Source organism: Chiloscyllium punctatum, chromosome 45 (genome assembly GCF_047496795.1).
Source record: "Chiloscyllium punctatum isolate Juve2018m chromosome 45, sChiPun1.3, whole genome shotgun sequence".
Lineage (NCBI taxonomy): Eukaryota > Metazoa > Chordata > Chondrichthyes > Orectolobiformes > Hemiscylliidae > Chiloscyllium > Chiloscyllium punctatum.
Window position 1 is genome coordinate 32273830 of NC_092783.1, and position 7867 is coordinate 32281696.

Genomic DNA, 7867 nt, shown 5'->3' on the forward strand with positions numbered 1-7867 from the left:
AAGGTATAGACTGTAGGGAAATAAATGGTGACATCTTGAAAAATGTCCATATTACAGAGGAGGAAGTGCTGGATGTCTTGAAATGGGTAAATCTGGATAAATCCTCAGGACCTGATCAGGTCTACCAGAGAACTCTGTGGGAAGCTACAGAAGTGATTGCTGGGCCTCTTGCTGAAATATTTGTATCATCGATAGTCACAAGCGAGGTGCCAGAAGACTGGAGGTTGGCTAATGTGGTGCCATTGTTTAGGAAGGGTGGTAAGGACAAGCCAGGGAACTATAGACCAGTGAGCCTGACCTCGGTGGTGGGCAAATTGTTGGAGGGAATCCTGAGGGACAGGATGTACATGTATTTGGAAAGGCAAGGACTGATTAGGGATAGTCAACATGGCTTTGTGTGTGGGAAATCATGTCTCACAAACTTGATTGAGTTTTTTGAAGAAGTAACAAAGAGGATTGATGAGGGCAGAGCAGTAGATGTGATCTAAATGCATTCGACAAGGTTTCCCATGGGACACTAATTAGCAAGGTTAGATCTCATGGAATACAGGGAGAACTAGCCATTTGAATACAGAACTGTCTCAAAGGTAGAAGACAGAGAGTGGTGGTGGAGGGTTGTTTATCAGACTGGAGGCCTGTGACCAGTGGAGTGCCACAAGGATCGGTGCTGGGTTGCAAGCAATGAGTTGCAAGCTGAAAGTCTAAAATAGCGAGTCAAGTACAGGAATAGCTGTCCCCTCCTAAAACAGCACACACACACACACACACTCTCATTCACTTACACACTTGCACACACACACTCATTCACTCTCTCATTCATACATGCACACATGCACTCACTCACACTCACTCATACACACTCGCATACACACACACACTCTCTATCTCTCTCTGTCTTTCATACACACTCTCACACACACACTTAAGCAAACTCACATACACATTTTCTCTCCCACACTACACACACACACTAACTTCCTGTTTTCCTAATCTCCTCCAACTACCCCAACGACATCCCTTGGTGTTGCGACAATTTTGAAGTCTCAAAATGGAGCCACAGTGGGAAAACATCTGGGAAGCACAGATTTAGGCATTGGTGTGTGTTGACCTGTAAAGTTTAAATCTTATGTTTTATAGGAATTAAGAATGACCAATTATGATAGTGAAAGTCAAGTGAAATTGCTGTTATCTCCTTCACGCTATAGATTCCAGAGTGATAGTTCTTGGCAGAAAGCACTGAAATACCTTAAATAATTAAAAACCTTCATCAAAGTAGACTTCTGACAGATGGAATGAACATATGCTAAAACCTTAAGGATGGCAATGATTGCTAAATGGATGGTTTCTAATACGGACTCTATTTATTCTTATTATCTCACCAAGAGCAATTTGGGAAACAGCTGTCTTTACCCCGAAAGCAGACGGAATTTAAATGAAAAGATTCAAATGGTGAAATAATGACTCTCTGGGTGGAGTAGAATTTTGCAACAATGTAATTAACCATAATACACGCAAATGTTTTGAAGTGGTCAGATATTCTAATGTTTTGTCCATTGAATAGTCTTTCCAACCAATGGTTTACACATGCCTTTTATATGCCTTTATGCTAGATATTATAATTTGCTACTTTAATAGGAAATACAACACATTACCAAGTAGTACATGTGAAAGAATCAAACTTTTCACCAAATTCCTATATGTCAGACTTAATTATGAAATGCCTTGCTCACATAACCCATACAAATAGTCAAGTTATTTTGTAATTTCCCCTTACTGTAATTTCTTCTTGTATTGCTCCTACAGATAATTTTACTGAGACACTACTGTAAGTTTTTTCAATATAATTAAACTGTTCTTATGAAACCAGAGTGGTTGGAATAATAATTGCTCTGAAATATATTATTGGTTATCTCAGTTAATATCTTTAAGTATTTGTTTTATTGACTTTATTTTACACCTGAATCACATACAAAAAGAAAACATGAAAGAAAAAATACTTACAATTGACGATTAGCAGGTTATGTTATATCAGATTTCTCAATGTAATAGGATAATGTTAGTGACAATGGTGTGGATAATAATTCTATTTTCAATTTAGTCTATGAAAATTAGATTGTTCCTTATTCCTACATTTTTCAATAGTATTGCTATTAAAACTGCCTTGCATGCTGACATTTTTCACCTTCTGAAATGCCTGAATGCCTTATTTGATAAACTCCAGGGAATCTACAGCAATGTTAAAATGCCTTTTATAAATTGGATCTTCTAGTCCCAAAAATGACAGCAACAGCATTGTCAGCGAAACTTTCCAATATTCTGGGATTAGGTATCCCCTGTAGTAGGCCTTAAAATCATTCTTCACTCCTTCATGGACTGTAGGTTTCTTGAAGTGTCTTGCTGTAAGTTGACCCACATCACATAGTTAGGGAGAAAATTCTATGATTTTGACCCAGCAACATTGAACAAATGATGATACATTTCCAAGTCAGGATGGTGAGTGGCTTGGAGGGGAACTTGCTACTGGTGATGTTCCCTTGTTATCTGAAGCCCTCATCCTTCCACGTGGAAGTGGTTGTGGGCTTGTACAGTGCTGAATAAAGATCTTTGGCAAATTTGTGCAGTGCATCTTGAAGATAATACACACTGCATTGGTGGTGGGAGGACAGAATGAGATGCCAATCGAGTGGGCTGCTTTGCCCTAGATGGGCAAGTATTGGTATAAAATATCTTCTCTGACTTGTGAAATAATCATGTCCAGACTTCCAGCTGGTTTGCCAAGAATGCAAACTATGTAATATATGCAGTTAAGTAATTGCAGTGGGGCACTGGGAAATAACTAGAAGCGGAATATCTAAGGAGCTAGAGAAGAATTAAAACTATCATCCAAATGTACAAACAAGATTGGGTCACTCGACCTTTTAAGATTGTCCCATCATTCAATAAGAATTATTCCTGCATATCCCTGATAATCTTTTATCCCCTTTGTGATCAAGAATCTATTTTCTCTGCCTTAGAAGCATTGAAAGATGTTATATTCACTGCCTTTTGAGGAAAGTATTCCAAAGACTTTCTCCGTCTGAGAGAAAAAAGTTTTCCTCATCTCTGTTTAAGTATCTTCTGTGTCAATGCATGTGATGGCTGTGTGGCCTTGTGCAGGCAAGGCAAAGGTGTCTCTGAGCTCCAAAATTAACTCCTGTAGAGCTGAGTTAGTCTGAAATTAACTTTGTTAATTTGGTAAGGTCACTGGTTTGCTGATGCCAATAATGGTGGATGAGGGAAAGAGAAGTATACTGTCTGTGGAGTGTTCAAGGACATATTGTGAAGATATATTAAAACGGGACAGAGACAAGCAAACAGAGACCTGCATCCACCAGTTAACTGCTCTGACTTTCAAGTTGGGAATTGTCATCATTAAGTTTAATAAGAGATGAGGAGAGAATTGCAAACTGCATAGAAATTAATCAAGATTAGCCAGAAATAAAGTGCAAATGCATGGAAGTCGTCACCACTTGGTCGTATGATTTAGAACTTCCTGTTGAATCCTTTGGTGAAAAGTTGGAACATTTTTCCTCAATCAAGATTCAGATTTTTCCAATTTTATATCTAGAGAGGAATAAGTCGATTAGGGATAGTCAAAATAGTTTGTACAGGGTAGGTCATGCCTCACAAACCTTTTTGAGTTCTTTGAGATGGTGATCAAACAGGTGGATGAGGGTAAAGTGGTTGATCTGATGTATATGGATTTCAGTAAGGCATTTGATAATGTTTCCCACGGTAGGTTATTGCACAAAATATGGAGGCATGGGGTTAAGGGTGATTTAACGGTTTGGTTCAAAAATTGGCTTGCTGAAAGAAGGCAGAGGGTGGTGGTTGATGGAAAATGTTCATCTTGGAGTTCAGGTACTAGTGGTATACCACAAGGATCTGTTTTGGGTCGACTGCTGTTTGTTATTTTTATAAATGACCTGGATGAAGGCGTAAAGATGGGTGACTAAATTTGCAGATGACATTAAGGTTGGTGGAGTTGTGGATAGTGCTGAAGGATGTTGCAGGTTACAGAGGGACATAGATAAGCTGCGGAGTTGGGCTGAGAGGAAGCAAATGGAATTTAATGTGGAAAAGTATGAGGTGATTTGCTTTGGAAGGAGCAACAGGAATACAGAGTACTCGGCTAATGGTAAGATTCTTGGTAGTGTGATGAGCAGAGAGAACTTGGTGTCCATGTACATAGATCCTTGAAAGTTGCCACCCAGGTTGATAGGGTTGTTTAGAAGGCATACGGTGTGTTAACTTTTATTGATAGTGGGATTGAATGTAAGAGCCACATGGTCATGCTGCAGCTGTACAAAACTCTGGTGCAGCCGCACTTGGAGTATTGCATACAGTTCTGGTCACTGCATTATAAGAAGGATGTGGAAGCTTTGGAAAGGATTCAGAGGAGATTTACTAGGATGTTGTCTAGTATAGAGGGAAAGTCTTATGAGTAAAGGCTGAGGGACTTGAGGCTGTATTCGTAGAGAGAAGAAGGTTGAGAGGTGACTTGAGACATATAAGATAATCAGAGGGTTAGATAGGGTGGACAGTGGATGGGGATGGCTAGCATGAGGGGACATAGCTTTAAACTGAGGGGTGAAAGATGTCAGAAATAGTTTCTTTACTCAGAGAGTAGTAGGGGTGTGCAACTGCCTGCTACAGTAGTAGACTCACCAACATGAAAATGGAATAGTGTAGGGTAGAGATGCTTCAGATTGGTTCCACAGATCAGTGCAAGATTGAGGGCTATAATTTCCACATTTTTGCCATTATCCATGTCACTTAATGGTAGGGAAATTCCTACCAGAATTTCAAGTTGATGACCTTTTTGTTGCAATGGCATGAACACTTTGCACTTTACGCAATGTACATTCACTAGATATACGTTGTATTGCTTTTTATATTGGACACAGAAGCCAAAACTGCAAAACCTTACTGATTAAGGGATCACTGCACCAAATGCTGGATAGCCTCTTTAGCTGTCTTGCCCCATATTCTAACTTGCCCAGCATTCTCTTCCACAGCTATAAACATTCATCTGTGCTCATTCTTCTCTCTGTAGGCACTTCATATCCCATCTGAGCAGCCAAAACTCACATTCACCATTATCCTATCATCCTCGCACTTGAAATCTTCAGAGTAAACCTCCACGAAGAATGTCCTGACCTTCCCGCCACAAAAGACATTACAAACAGTGATGACTCTACTTTCTCTCCTTGCGAGAAAAGAGAGCACACAGCTTGGCAAGAGGCTGTGACCCCATGTACCTGGGGGGAGTGGGTGACAGGAAACCCATCAGTTATTGTCAATGAATGCCTGTCTTTCCTGCTGGGGAGAAGCTCTTTTACCAGGAGCTTACAGATTGCTAAAGTTGCAATTAGAGTCTGTATGTGTACTTGCTGAATAACAGCAGCTGGGGAAGGTTTTTACAGTGCGTGTTTAAGAATCAGTTTCCATCTGGAAATGGGTCCTGCTGTTAGTACTTCTCCTTCGTTCATTGTTGGTGGTCTGTTCTCAAACCTTGTCCCTCAGTAGAGAAGAACAGATTTAAATAGCAGTCTCTCAATGATCTTGAAACTCTTCAGTATAACTTATCAAAGTCTTCAGAGCCTGTCAGTTTCATTGGAGAAACTCTTCCCACTGTGTATTAACCTCAATGACCTTGATGAGGTACATGAAAGCTCTACAGTAAAATGAAATTCATTGATAGAAAATCTGTGATTTGTTTTTTTTAAATCACCTCAGCTCCCACCCTAATTCCATGAAGACTGTCCACAAAGAAATCAGGAAAAGGACAGGATGACAATGAAATGCTTTTGTCCAGAACTTTTTCACTGCACACATATCTGAATGCTACTCCTCCTGATGGGGAAACTTCTGTCCAGAAGAATCAGGCAGATTAAGGGAGGTAAGGACAGCTTTGGGAAAATGTGTGTGGCCATTCAGCACTGCTTTTGGTCCAGCAAGAGCAGAGGAGGTTTTGTCTCCACAGGCCTGGACTCCAGCTTATCTCCTGTCCTAGCATCAGATCCCCCCCTCACCCAATTAGATCCCTTATGTTTGTGATCTGATTCCCAGAGCTGGGGATTAATCCCCCTCACTGCATGTTCCTGTGAGCAGCTGGTAGGGTCTTTTAACCACAGTGTGCTCCTGAGTGTTTTATGTCCAACTAGAAGCCGAGACTGTAGATAAAATCTTGAGGCGACATCCTGTCAAGAAACATTTTCATGGAGAATGCAGGGAAACCAAACCTCCTGTCATTATCTTTCTAAATTAGACAAATAATATCATTTTACAGAATTATCAACTTAGCCTCCCACCACTAATTTGCTAATGCAACTGAATAATTTGAATAAAATGAGAAAATTGCAAATCATTATGTTCTGACAGACATAGCATTTGGAAAATATTTTCTTTGCAGAGTTTTCTATGGGATACAATTTCAGAAACTTTCTGTATAGAATCTCCTAGGTGATGAGTGGATGGCGATACCGCTTTGAGGTATAATTACAATTTAGTAAAGTATTAACGATGTTAAAAGCAAGAGGAGGATTGGAGGATAAGTGATCCCCCATATTCCATTAAAAATGACTGAGATTTGCTGTTTGAGTGTTGTTTGGAACCAAGCCCAGAATGATATTGTTTGATAAATCTGCTGCATTACCATAGTCATTAATCCTCTGGCATGAATGTTATTAGACATTAAAAGAATAGAGTGCACTGACACTTGGGAGCCTTAATGACGGACAAATTTTAATTTACTTACACTACACAAGTTTCAGACAGTGGTTTTCATTTCAAATGCTTCTCGCCCTGACACAACTTGATCTGAAATTCCCATCTCAATCAGGACCTTAAAAGAAACCTGAAGCACTTGCAAAATTCCCCAACTGTTATCAACACTTTGAAGAAACCCCACAAACCAAACCTCCCTAACTCAATAATTAGCTTTATATTTTCCAGTAAATGTGCTTGTAAGATTGATCACCATTTTAATTTAGTCAGTAACCATGGCACATGTCGTGGTATCTCACAAGAAAGGGAGGTACTTTTACAGGTGAAAATTTAAGATGATTCTCTTTGAGTCATAGAGCCATAGAGGTGTACAGCACAGGAATCAACTCTTCGTTCCAACTTGTCCTTGCTGACTAGATATGAATCTAGTCCCACCTGCTAGCACCTGGCCCATATCCCTCCAAACCTTTCCTATTCACAAAGCCATTCAGATGCCTTTTAAACGTTACAATTGTACCACCTGCTGTGTGAAAAAAATGCCCCTCAGGTCTCTTTTATATCTTTCCCCTTTCACCCTGAATCTATGCACTCCAGTTCTGGACTCCCCCACTCCAGGGAAAATACTTTGTCTATTTATCCTATCCATGCCCCTCATGATTTTATAAACCTCTATAAGGTCACCCCTCAGCCTCCGGTGCTCCAGGGAAAACAGCCCCAGCTTATTCAACCTCTCCCGATAGCTCAAATCCTCCAACCCTGACAATATCTTTATAAATCTTTTCTGTACCCTTTCAAGTTTCACAACATCCTTCTGATAGGAAGGAGACCAGAATTGCACGTAATATTCCAAAAGTGGCCTAATCAATGTCCTGTACAGCTGCAACATGACCTCCCAACTCCTGTACTCAATACTGTGACCAATAAAGGAAAGCATACCAAACACCACCTTCACTATCCTATCTACCTGTGACTCCACTTTCAAGGAGCTATGAACCTGCACTCCAAGGTTCAGCAACATTCCCTGGGACCTTACCATTAAGTGTATAAGTCCTGCTCTGATTTGCTTTCCCAAAATGCAGCACCTCGCATTTATCTAAAT